This window comes from Brienomyrus brachyistius, chromosome 1, assembly GCF_023856365.1.
Source record: "Brienomyrus brachyistius isolate T26 chromosome 1, BBRACH_0.4, whole genome shotgun sequence".
NCBI classification, from domain to species: domain Eukaryota; kingdom Metazoa; phylum Chordata; class Actinopteri; order Osteoglossiformes; family Mormyridae; genus Brienomyrus; species Brienomyrus brachyistius.
The window spans coordinates 33,500,795-33,513,112 of record NC_064533.1 but is presented as its reverse complement, the minus strand read 5'-3'; the positions used below and the strand labels follow the sequence as shown (position 1 = coordinate 33,513,112).

General features: G+C 45.2%; 1 long non-coding RNA gene across 1 annotated transcript; it reads left to right on the top strand.

The window, feature by feature from the left end:
- The first annotated feature begins 132 nt into the window (after positions 1 to 132).
- LOC125704588 (uncharacterized) lies at positions 133 to 5,090 on the top strand. The gene is made up of 3 exons (XR_007381187.1): positions 133 to 288; positions 4,359 to 4,446; positions 4,656 to 5,090. It is a non-coding gene; the product is annotated as an uncharacterized LOC125704588 (long non-coding RNA).
- Positions 5,091 to 12,318: the final 7,228 nt, after the last annotated feature.

The window sequence follows — 12,318 nt, the reverse complement described above, 5'->3', positions numbered from 1 at the left end:
TTAGAATGCTGTTGTATAGGGAGTAAAGGAATTGACGTAACTCTAGAGCCAACATGTCTACCGCTTTACCACCTAGTTTCATTGGGGAAGCGGAGTGGTCCACGTGAGGTTTGTTTATAAGGAAGCGACATCTTCAATGTATCATCACGAGACTACATTTCAGAGATGCAGTATTCCGTGTTTTAGTATCGGTATCAGTCTAAACGGCAGTAACTCAGAATAATAACGCATCCATACATTTATTACTTTAATTTGTCGGAATGCACGGCAGCTGAAAACACCTGAAAGGTGACCTCTATTATGCTATTTTGCATATTGTTAACATTTTGAAAATTATTTTAAATGGTAGAAATAAGCTTCTTCAGAAACCCTGGTGGTAGTGATAAGTATATTCACTGAAAAACTATGGGCTATTACTGTATCTCGCTGTCAGAGCTGCAATACAAATTACAGATACCTGCAGTTACTGTTCTTGTCAGCATCGTTTAGTTTTTTTTTTTTACAGTTTTGAAGAGGTAGGGTATGCTATGCTTTCTTTCATAGAATTAAGTAATTTCGGTTATTTTTGTTTTGGTTGTGTTTCGCTGTAATTTTCAGCCGATTTAGCGAATTATTTTAGGAAAAAAATCCTCTGGCCGGTAAGAACACTTCTGCGGAATTTAATTCCTATATATGGGCACTGCAGTCATGACCAAGTTTTGGCCTTAATGCAAATTTTGTTTCACAAACTTTGCTGTTTCAACGTATTTAGATTTTTTTTACGTTTCTATGGTATGCTGAAGAACAATTATAAACATTTTGTTTATAATTTCGTTTCAAAGGCTTTTATTGGCAAAAACATCAAATGTATTCAAAGAATCAATATTTATAGTGTTGACCCTTCTTCATAACTCCTGCAATATGCTGGATGTCACCTTCTGGGCCAAATCCTGACTGATGCCGATCCATTCTTGCCCCGTTATTGCTTGTAGTTGATCACAACTTGCAGGCTTCTGCTTGTTCACCTTCTTTTTGAGGAATGACCACAGTTTCTCAATAAGATTACAATCTGAGGAGTTTCCTGGCCATGGATCTAAAATTTCAATGTTATGATCTCTGAGTCACTATGTTGTCACTTTTGCCTTATGACAGGGTGATCCATCATGCTAGAAAATACACAAATCATCACTAAATTGTACCTGGATCATTTGGAGAACTTACTCTATGAGGATGTCGAGCAGGAGTTTTGTGATAGTGGTCATATATAGTATTACAACTACTTTGGATTCAGACAACAGTGGTAACGTTATTAGTCAGCAGCGTTGTGCAAGTTACTGAAAATTACTAATTACCAATTACTGCGTATAAAATTAGTTTATAGGGAAACATTTGCTTCAATCCCCTTATCAATGCATACATACCCAAACAGCACACATATGTCACCAGGATTTGAATTTATTTTTATAATGCACCTTTCACAATGTAGTTGCCCCAAAATGCTTTGCATGGGTGTGTTGTGATTCAATACATCAACAAGGAAAAGGCAGAAAACCAGATGACAAACTGGTTCACTTTAAAATAAAAAAAAATTTCATTTGTTCTTGCAAACAGTTTTATTTTCGCTTCGCATTGAGAATGTCTGTTGTTAAATTAAGTAGAACTTGCAAGTTTTTAATGTAGGTCAGCAGATCCCTGGCGACCCAGAAGACAGCCAACATCCGACGAATGATGTGTCATTCAGGTGCAACAGCAGAAAAGTTTTGTGTGGCAGATTTGAATTTTAATGAAGCCTTTCAAAGTCGGAAGGATACTGAAGAAGCCATGTCAAAAAACGCTAAGCAGTCTTTCACATTGTGTTTGTCAGAAGATGATGTGGAGGACACAGGAAGCGAGAGAACAACTGAAGTAAACGTAGCGGACCAAAAGAGGGGGGAGACCCCACAGTGAGAGTGACTCAGACCATGAAGAGATGTTGGTGCGAAAGAAAAAGTGACGTAGAGTGAGGCGTTACCTGACTGACAGTGACAGTGATTTGGAAGGTGATGAGAATGGCAGAGGGAGATGCTCAGCACCAGAAACACCAGCTACACCTGAACCAAATGTCATCGATCTGAGAAGCAGCATAGTTGAGTATGACATGGACTTGGATAGAGTCGTGATAATAGATGTAACCAAAGGTGGCCACACGACACAGACTGACGGGACAAAGATGGGGACGCGACAGCAGAAGACATGACCGAAGGCGACCATGTGACGCAGACTGACGGGACTACAGACAAAGACGGGGACCAAAGGCAGAAGACGTGACCGAAGGCGACCACATGACGCAGACTGACGGGACTGCGGACAAAAACAGGTACGTTAAGACAGAAGACGCAACTGAAGGAGACCACATGATGCAGACTGACGGGACTGTGGACAAAGACCGGGACGTAAAGACAGAAGACGCGACCGGAACTACATATTGCAGTCCATTAAACCGCCCACATCGAGGAGCAGGAAGAAAATCAATGGCTGCCAGAAGGCTTTTTAGTCCCAAAGATCTCAGAAAAAGAGTTAATCGATTATATGTTTCGCCATCAGTCAGGATTTAAAAGGCTGATTTAAAAAGACGTGAGGCATTAAAGATGCTGAAACAGAAAAGTGAAAAATGTAAGGGAAAGTAAGTTGGTTAAAGCGATTTCATTAATTCAAAATTTAGCAAAGCTGTCTTTAAGTTCTTAAATTAATTTGGTGATTTTTTTTGTAGACCTTTACAACAGAAGAGAGCCACACCTTGTAAGTTGCAGTGTGTGTGGTGGGGTTAAGAGTGAACCTGACCGTTAAATACTGGTTGTTGTCATATGTGTTTCATTGTATCATGTTCTTAAACACTGATTGATACATCTTCTGCTTCTTGCTGCTATGATACCCTGAAAAGATCAGCATACATGATCAAGCAAGCATGATCGCCATTGCTCTGTCATCCCTTGATCCATGACATGTTCATTCTTCAATCATCTCTTGAGAATTAGGCTAAAATGGCACTAGACAGTCTGCTCTTTAATCACATCAATACATGTCTGTTAAGACTATGCCTCGTTCATTTAAAACCATCAGTGGCTGCAATGCAGTATGTAGGCCACGCCATTCCAAATGAAAAATATTATTCCCTAATCAATCGATTCTGATGCACTGGGAGGCATTTCAGAGAAAAAATATGATTCCCTAATTTAAGGGCAAGGTTACTTCAGGGGTCTCACAGCTGAACCATACAAGGTAGAGGTTTGAAATTTGGCATGCATTAACTAAATATGTGTCTGAACAAGTCTGCAAAGTCTCATGGAGGCACGCCTTTCACAACATCTTTGGTGCAATTTTACAGTTATAATTTCAGGAAAACAGGTGAACTGTACCAGCTAGGGGTCTGAAATTTGGCATGCTAAAACTAGTCAATATGGAAACAAGTGCGCCACAGCTCATGGGTATACACCTCACAGTCACCAATGCAAGTCAATGGGGAGCTGTTTAAGTACAGTGCTGAAATGAAGCTGAGGGGGCGTCATGGCTGAACTGTACAAGCTAGGAGTCTGAAATTTGGCAAAGCCAGACTAGATGCGTCCCTGAATGAGTGTGCAACATTTTATGGCTGCAGCCTACAGTGCACTACCTTTTTAATTTCCCATGGTCACCTATGTACTATGCTTAGGGTTAGGTTCTACGGTTAGGGTTGGGGTTAGGGAATGGGGAATCCCCAAATAAGGGTTAGGGTTGGGGTAGGGGTTTAGGGTTAGGGAAAGGGGAATCCCTAAGACCGCGGTCCCAGCCGAAGCCGGGGCCCACGTTTTGCACGGGCCTACCTCATAGTGGTCGGGCGCCCACCCACTGGTAACCCAACCAATGCCATCGGTGCCAAACATTATGTGGCTTGGATAAGCCTATAAGACCGAATTTTGCGGCTTCAATAAGCCTGTCACGCCCAACTTGTACGATCCTCGTGTGTGCCACGTGTGCTTCCCCGATCGTACCCAGCTATGTCCGATTATTTTCGCCCAGTGTTGTCTATTTCAGTTCCTATCTTACCTGAGTTCATTGTCCGTCATTAATGTTCCGATGTTCCCTTGTTGTTTCCCTGACCTTCCCGGAATAAATTCCCGTTTACCCTGAATTCCGGCTACTTGCCTGCTCCTTGCCCGCTCGCCTGCCTGAGCGATCGCCCGTTCACCATCGGATCCTGACAAAGCCCGCGGGGCCTTCTAATGTGTGGGTACAAAAAGCCTACTTATATAAAAGGGCCATAAAACACTAAACACGGGACCTTGTGTCAGGTTCAGACACATGTGTCGGGCTGCTTTGCCCTCATCAGGAAACCAGTTAAATTATTTTTATTTATTTTTCAGGGGGTGACGGAAACAAAGAGCCCTGAAGAATCCTAAACACCAGGCAGCCAACCCAGAGGAACAAGAGAAACAGCGACGAGACCAACAGGTAAGTATATTGCCCTTACATTGACCTTGGATAATGTTCAACACATTCAATAATGCTTATATTTGTCCTTGGACAAGGTTCAAGTCATTCAATAATGCTTATATTTGTCCTTGGATAAGGTTCAAGTCATTCAATAATTCTTATATTTGTCCTTGGATAAGGTTCAAGTCATTCAATGATGCTTGGTATTTTATATTTTCCCTCTTAAGATACGGCGCCCCCCTGTGGCATTGCGCAAACCCCAGTGTCCCCCAGAGGCACCTCCCAGTGTCCAAGACCCCCGCAGGGTTAATCCATAGCCATCCTGACCTAATCCCATAGCAATAAAGATATTTTTACCAGCACTGTGTCCCATGTCCTTCCTCTTCTGAGGTTTGAGGGAAATGAGGTTAACACAGTAGGGAGAAAGTGCTTATATGGGGGTTATTATAACCTGAGCTTCCTGAGTCGAATGGTGTAGCTTTTTGGTGTCATTTATTGTGACCCCATACTTGGTATGGTTGGGGTTAGGGATGCTAACATGCTAACTTTCGAGATGACTGCGGATTCTGTATGTAGGAGGCACAATATGTGTAGTCCAAAGTTTCAGCCTGATCAGAGAATGCTAAGGGTTAGATTATAATGCAAAATTGTACTATCACCGATCGTCCGCATACAATGATTGTTATCTTTGGGTAGGAAGGTCGTAGAGACTTCAGATAAAGTTTGATTCTGTGGGCTGATTCCTTTTGATTGAGACCACATTCGTGTTCGTATGATATCGGGAAGTTTCAATCAAAACTTTAAAATTGCCATATCTCCGGAACGGTAAGTTGTAGAGACATGAAACCATGTCTAGCGTGTTCAGCGACCTTGAATTATGTCTGGCACTGATATTGGGATCCCCCTCACCCGATAAAGTGTGAAACCAGAGATTCCGCTCCCTCCGGCTGTGCTATTAAGACTTTTACGGTGAGCGGCCACTGATTTTTTCACATTGGACTTTAACGTCTGACCCCTTCTTTTTAATTTCGGCCACCATGTGAATAGATAAAAACACTTAATTGTCTCGTTCTGCCGCTCCGTCAACTTTAGTGCTGATGCCACCAAATAATTTCTCGATTTCTGTTAACATGACCTCCACTTCGCACTCGCTGAAATGCTTATTTTTCCCCACGTGGTTTATCCATTGTTTAAGAAAAACAGAACAAAGCGGGTATTTATACAGATTTACATATGCAATTATACACAATTATGGGCGGGTCGGGGGGGTGGCTTTGGGCTCATTCACGCACGTAAAGTTTGTGCTCATTGGGATTTATGAAGGGAATGTGCATCGATCTGTGCTTATGCACAGTTTTATGCATCTGGATTTTTTTCTTGCTTACGTACACTCTTAGTTTTATCCGTATGCCTTGTTTTAGTGTGAATTCTATGCTCGTCATTATACTTGAGGCCCCTGGTCACTCTCAAGAACTGCCATGAAAACATGGCCAAAGTTAATGGTAAAGCTACCGATAGTGCTAAAGCGCCCTTCCTACATGATTACTGTACACCAAAAATCATGGAAACATCCACTAAGGGCATGAAAAACAACTTAACCATACCTTTGAAACCACCAGCACCCCAGAAAAAACTGAGGTCGGGCGAGAATGCCACTTCCGGATCCAATGCAGAACGTGTTTCCAACGCTGCAATTTTAGATGCGATCGGCACTCTTCAAGATATGATGAAGGACTTCAAGTCAGAGCTGAAACAAAACACTAAATATAGCTGCCATCGGCAAAGCTGTTAGAGTTTAACTAAATCAAAAAAAATAAAAGCAAGAAGTTAGAGAAAAGAGCGACAGTTATAAAAGAGAACGGCAGAAGTGGAGCGATACAAGTTCCATCTTTTAAGACTGAACGGTCTGAAAGAGAGAAGAGAGGAAAATACTCAAGCTGTCGTCGCGGGCATCATCACAAGGATTACTCCACACTGGAAGGAGATGGACTTCATACTTGATTCAGTGCACCAAGTCGCTCCAAACAATGTTAACCATTCTCGACAAGTCATCATGCAGTTCACAGGAAAGATCTACAGTACAGAGATTAATTTTGATGAACAACAAAACAGTATTTAGTCTGCAGAGATCTCAACGTCTGGTTCGCAGAAGACTTCATCAAAAAAGACAGAGGCAAGAAAAGCTGTGTCGTCAAAAGTTGAGCAAGCAAGGAAAAGTGGATGTAAGACTGTTTCGAGGTCCTTATGCCTTCATAAATGGTCAGAGAGTCACACCATAACTTGGTATGGTCCTACCATTACGTATGTTACAAGTAGTTAGTTATAAAATTCAGGCTTTTGCTTCCATAAAGTTCAGTTGGTAACATTTCTGAGTTTATTGTACAACTGTTGACAGTTACTTTTCCCTTGTTTTATGTGTCAGGCGAAACCCAGGAGGGAAACATGGACCCAGAGATGCGGGACAAAACGATCTTTATTAGATCGGGCAGGCAACGATCTTTCAAGGGGCAAGGCGAGGAGAATAGTTGTGGACGATAGTGGGGTTCAGTAGCTGGGGTGGTCAGTCCTACAGGTAGGCACAGGATGCCAAGATGAGGAGAAGGGAAGACAAGAGGTCCAGGGGCTGGCAGGGAGGGCAGGACGGGAGGTTCAGGAATGGGGGTTGGTCTGGGGAAGGAAGACAGGCAGGGTGAGGAGCACACAAATGGCAGACGGACGAGGTAAGGATGAGGGATCGGCACAAGACAAGAAAATGCTCAGTACTGCAATGTAACATTGGCAAATACTTCAGAACTTGCATTGCATGTGTCCTTCCTTTATAGTGCCCCATATGGAGCCTAATTGGTTGCATCCGCCGATCCATGCCCGGGGGGTGTCACCCCCCCCCCTGACGGCTGCCTGCACCACTGGTGGGGTCGACCCCATGGCCGGGGCCCCGGTTTGGAGGGATGAGCCTGGTGGAATCCAGCTTTGAGGGAAGGGTCCTCGATGATCCAGGAGCACTCTTCAGGGCTACCATCCACCCATTCGACCAGGTACTGGATGGCTCCCGCTCGGCGTCACAAGTCCAGGATGGACCGGACCCAGAGAGCTGGAGGGTCATTAGGGACCACTGGTGGTGGGGGTTCGAGGGGTCCGTCCTTGAGGTGCAGCGGGCTGTAGCAGATGGGCTTTAACAAGGAGACATGAAAGGTGGGGCATATCCGGTACACTCGTGGCAGCTGGAGTGTTACCGCCATGGTCCCAATCCGTTGCAAGATCTGGAACAGCCCAATGTACCTGGCCATGAGCTTACGGCATCCCGGGACTTTGAGGTTCTTAGTGGATAACTCGACCTACTGTCCTGTACAACCTGGTAAGGCGGCGCTTGTCGGCTTGGACTTTTGTTCTTTCCGGCTGTGTACCAGGTACCAGGCTGGTACCAGGTCTCCGAAACGATGTCCTCTGGGATTCCATAGTAGTGGAACAGCCACTGGACCAGGAGATCCGTGAGCTCGGAGGCGGAAGGAAGCTTTGCGAGGGCAATCAGGCGGCACATCCATGACGGTGAGTATGGTGGTCTTACCATGTGAAGAGGGTAGGTCCATGATGAAATCCATAGCGATGTGTGATCATGGGCACGAGGGCACAGGTAAGGGATGGAGTAGCCCCGCCGGTGCTTAATGGGCGGATTTCAGCTGGCCGCAGTCCGAGCAGGACTCGACAGACAGTTACCTCTTTTCCACCAGTATTGCCAGACAACCAGGCATAGAATGGTCCTGGATGTCCTTGCTGGGTATGGACTCACCGCAACAGGCTTGCCTGGTGCACCTTGGCCACATACAAGCAGTTCCCAGGGTAGCTTGATGGGATGGCGCGAGTCTCATTCTCCTGGTGAATGATCTCCTCCAGTGACCAGGTAATGGTAAAGCACTCAGGGTTGAGGATAGGGCTGGTTTGATCACCGGCCTCCGGGGGTTCAAACTGACGCAACAATGTGTCGGCCTTGATGTTCCGAGACCCTGGAAGATAGCCGATTCTGAATGCAAAATGGGAAAACCAGGTCGCCCACTTAGCCTGGCGGGCCGACAGGCATTTAGTGCTTTGCAAGTATTCCAAATTGCGATGGTCGGTTAACACCACAAAGGGGTGGTGGGCTCCCTCCAGCCAATGTTGGCACTCCTATAATGCCAACTTCATCGCGAGGAGCTCTCGGTCCCCTACATTGTAGTTCCTCTCAGCCGGGGACAACTTTCGTGAGAAGTAGGCGCAGGGGTGGCGACATCCCGTGGTCGAGTTCCTCTGGATTAGGACGACCCCTGCCTCAGAGGCATCTACCTCCATCTCAAACGGGAGCTCTGGCCAGGGGTGGGTGAGGACTGGAGCCGAGCAGAAAGCCTCCTTTAGGTGTTCGAACGCTAATACTGCTTCGGGATCCCAGTGCAATCGGGTTTGTCGGCCCTGGGTCATTGTGGTGAGTGGGGCCGCTACCTGACTGAAGTTCCAAATGAACCTCCGGTAAAAGTTAGCGAACCCCAAAAAGCACTGCAGCTCCTTAAGGTTCTGTGGGCATGGCCAGTCCTGGATGGCAGTCACCTTCTGGGCATCCAAGGCCACTGCCCTGGGTTGAATGACAGCCCAGGAACTTCACCCTCAACTGGTGGAACTCAGTTTTCTCCTTCCGTGTAGTCGGTGCTCACGCAGTCGTTGCAGCACCTGCTAGACATAGTGGATGTGCTCCTGCTTGGAGCGAGAGTAAATCAGAATGTCATCTGTACAGACCACAACATATTTACCCAGCATGTCCCGGAAGACGTGGTTCATGAAACTCTGAAAAATCGAGGGGCTATTAGCTAATCCATAATGCATCACTTGATACTTGTACTGCCCCGTGCTGGTGATGAAGGCGGTCTTCCACTCATCCCCCTTCCGAATCTGGATCAGATTATAGGCGCTGCGCAGGTCTAATTTTGTGAACACGGTAGCCTCCCTGAGCTGTTCGAGGGATGAGGCTCTCTGCGCTTGACCAACACCGCATTCAAGGCACGGTAATCTATACAGAGATGGATCCCTCCATCCTTCTTATTTATATAAAAAAGAAACCGACAGTTACCGCAGAGGTGGATGGTTGGATGATGCCTTGCGCTAGTCCCTCAGTGATGTAGGCTTCGAGGGACTCCTCTTCTTGGAGTGGCATGGGACAGAGTCTTCCCCGCAGCAGGGCTGCTCCCTCGAGGAGATCAACAGCGCAATCGCATTCCCTGTGAGGCAGCAGCTGGTAGGCTTTTGTCATGCTGAACACATCCTCAAACTCCTTGTACTCTGGTGGAATAGGGTTCTCCTTCTCCGGCTCCGGGCTCTCAATCCTAGTGGCTATGCAGGGAACAGACATGCAGGAGGCGAAACAACTGGGAGACCGTACGGTCAGCTCACCGGTTTTCCAATCGATCCACGGGTTGTGCCATTGGAGCCAGGTTAACCCGAGAATCAATAGATCCTTTGCCTTTGGGAGCACATACACCTGTAGGCACTCCTCATGAAGTATGCCCACCTGCAGTGAGATACGGATGGTGTGCTGCAGGATGGTTCCCTCCTGCATCTGCTTGCCGGTCACCCCCAAGACGGAGATAGGGTACTGCAGCTCCTGCAGCGCAATACCAAGCTGGCGCGCTATGGAGAGATTGATGAAACTGCCGGCCACTCTGCTATCGATCAGCGCTTGCGTAGTAATCTGTTTACCCCCACTTCTCATTACCACAGGCACAGCCCTCCCTTGGCTCATCCACGCCCAGGGGGTGTGACAATACAGTGGGGCAAAAAAGTATTTGGTCAGCCACCGATTGTGCAAGTTCTCCCACTGAAAATGATGGCAGAGGTCAGTAATTTTCATCATAGGTACACTTCAACTGTGAGAGACAGAATGTGAAAAAAAAATCCATGAATTCACATGGTAGGATTTTTAAAGAATTTATTTGTAAATTAGGGTGGAAAATAAGTATTTGGTCAATAACAAAAATTCAACTCAATACTTTGTAACATAACCTTTGTTGGCAATAACAGAGGTCAAACGATTACTATAGGTCTTTACCAGGTTTGCACACACAGTAGCTGGTATTTTGGCCCATTCCTCCATGCAGATCTTCGAGAGCAGTGATGTTTTGGGGCTGTCGCCGAGCAACACGGACTTTCAACTCCCTCCACAGATTTTCTATGGGGTTGAGGTCTGGAGACTGGCTAGGCCACTCCAGGACTTTCAAATGCTTCTTACGGAGCCACTCCTTTGTTGCCAACTCAAAACTGATATTTCTTTACTTTCTCTTAATGCAAGGGGTCTTAAAGACTAAAAAGGAAAAGTTCCCTCCTATTTTGTAAAGGGAAGAATTCTAATTTTATTTTTCTAGAAGAAACTCATTCGTAAAAGGAAGATAGTTTATTTTGGTCTCAGCAATGGGGTGACAGGGTCTCTCAGTCATGGTACCTCAAGATCAGCAGGTGTTGTAATCCTTCTTAAACTTTAAAGGACAGGTTATAGCCAGTATAGCAGATGAACATGGTCACTGGCTAATTCTCATAGTAAATATTGATAATTTAAAAGTTAATCTTAATTAACATACGTCTACAATAATATTGAAGAGAACAAACCACTTCAAAATTAGCACAACTGAAAATATAATAATTGGTGGTGAAATTAACTTGACCCAAGATGAATATTTTGATGGATATCCTCCTATGGCCTGTACTACGAAGGGGGTTTAACCAAATCAGATGTAACCTCCATGTAGTTCTGTATTGTGTGTCAGGAAAAACGCAATTTAGTTCTACTATGCACTCTCAAATTGTATGGTCTGAATGACAAAGTTTACTTTGACTTTGAACCTGGAGTTAATTTACGAATGCTGGGTTGACAAATCGGGTTGTCTCAGTTGGTGCTAATCAGTACTATGACACCAGTTAAGAAATTGATTTGTTAAATTGGTACTAATTGCATTGTAGTTTGTGCGCGTTCACATAAATGGATCACGTTCGGCTGCGCAAATCACCGTTTGGGTCATGGCACGATCTCCATATTTCACGAAGTAAGACTGCATGCTAATTATGCAGGGTTATGAAGAGTTTAAATCAACGCTGCAAGGAAAGTCCAATACCACTGCAGCCAACAAAAGCAGGCAGGCTTGTTGGCAACGTATTGCCAACGTAGTAAATGTACGAGTACATTTTCATGGTCATAAAACGTGGTCTAAAATATCTCACGACTGAGTATTAGACTATGAAGTGTTGTCTGAAAAGAATTGAAATACCGTTAATACAGAGGGTCACAGATGCGACGCAATTCAGAAGTCACCTATTTGCTGTTAAGTAACGTAATGCTTTATCTCAATCAATTCGTTATTGGTACAGACATCTTAAAACCGTTAATCAGACAGCTTAAAACTAATGACCACTATTGGAACGTTTTGAACAAACCTGATGAGATGTGTCAGGATGAACATACCTGCAGAAAATGGCTATTATCCAATTTAGAGAGATGGAGGGGAAACCATGCCAGACCAAGTGGGTACAGTTAAGCTGAAGAGGGCAGTCACACTCTTAAGCTGAAGAGGCCCGATTGCCACCAGAAACCCAACTCTCTGCAGGGAGTACGGTTGTTGGTGAGCCTGGTACAGCTTGTGTACCATACTGTGTACATAACATACTGGTAGGTAGAGTTGTTTTGCTGCTTTGGGGAGACGGATGGCCCCCAGTAAAACTTAAACCCAACTCAGAAATCACGCTCCGTCGAAACGCTAAGGTAGCTGATGTCTACCCGTGTATCATGTTGGAGGATTTTGATGTGCTTAAGGAGCAAGAGATTTCCCAGAACATCGGAAAAGTGATTTCTCATAGGCCAGATAACAAGCTCCGCAAGTGGGC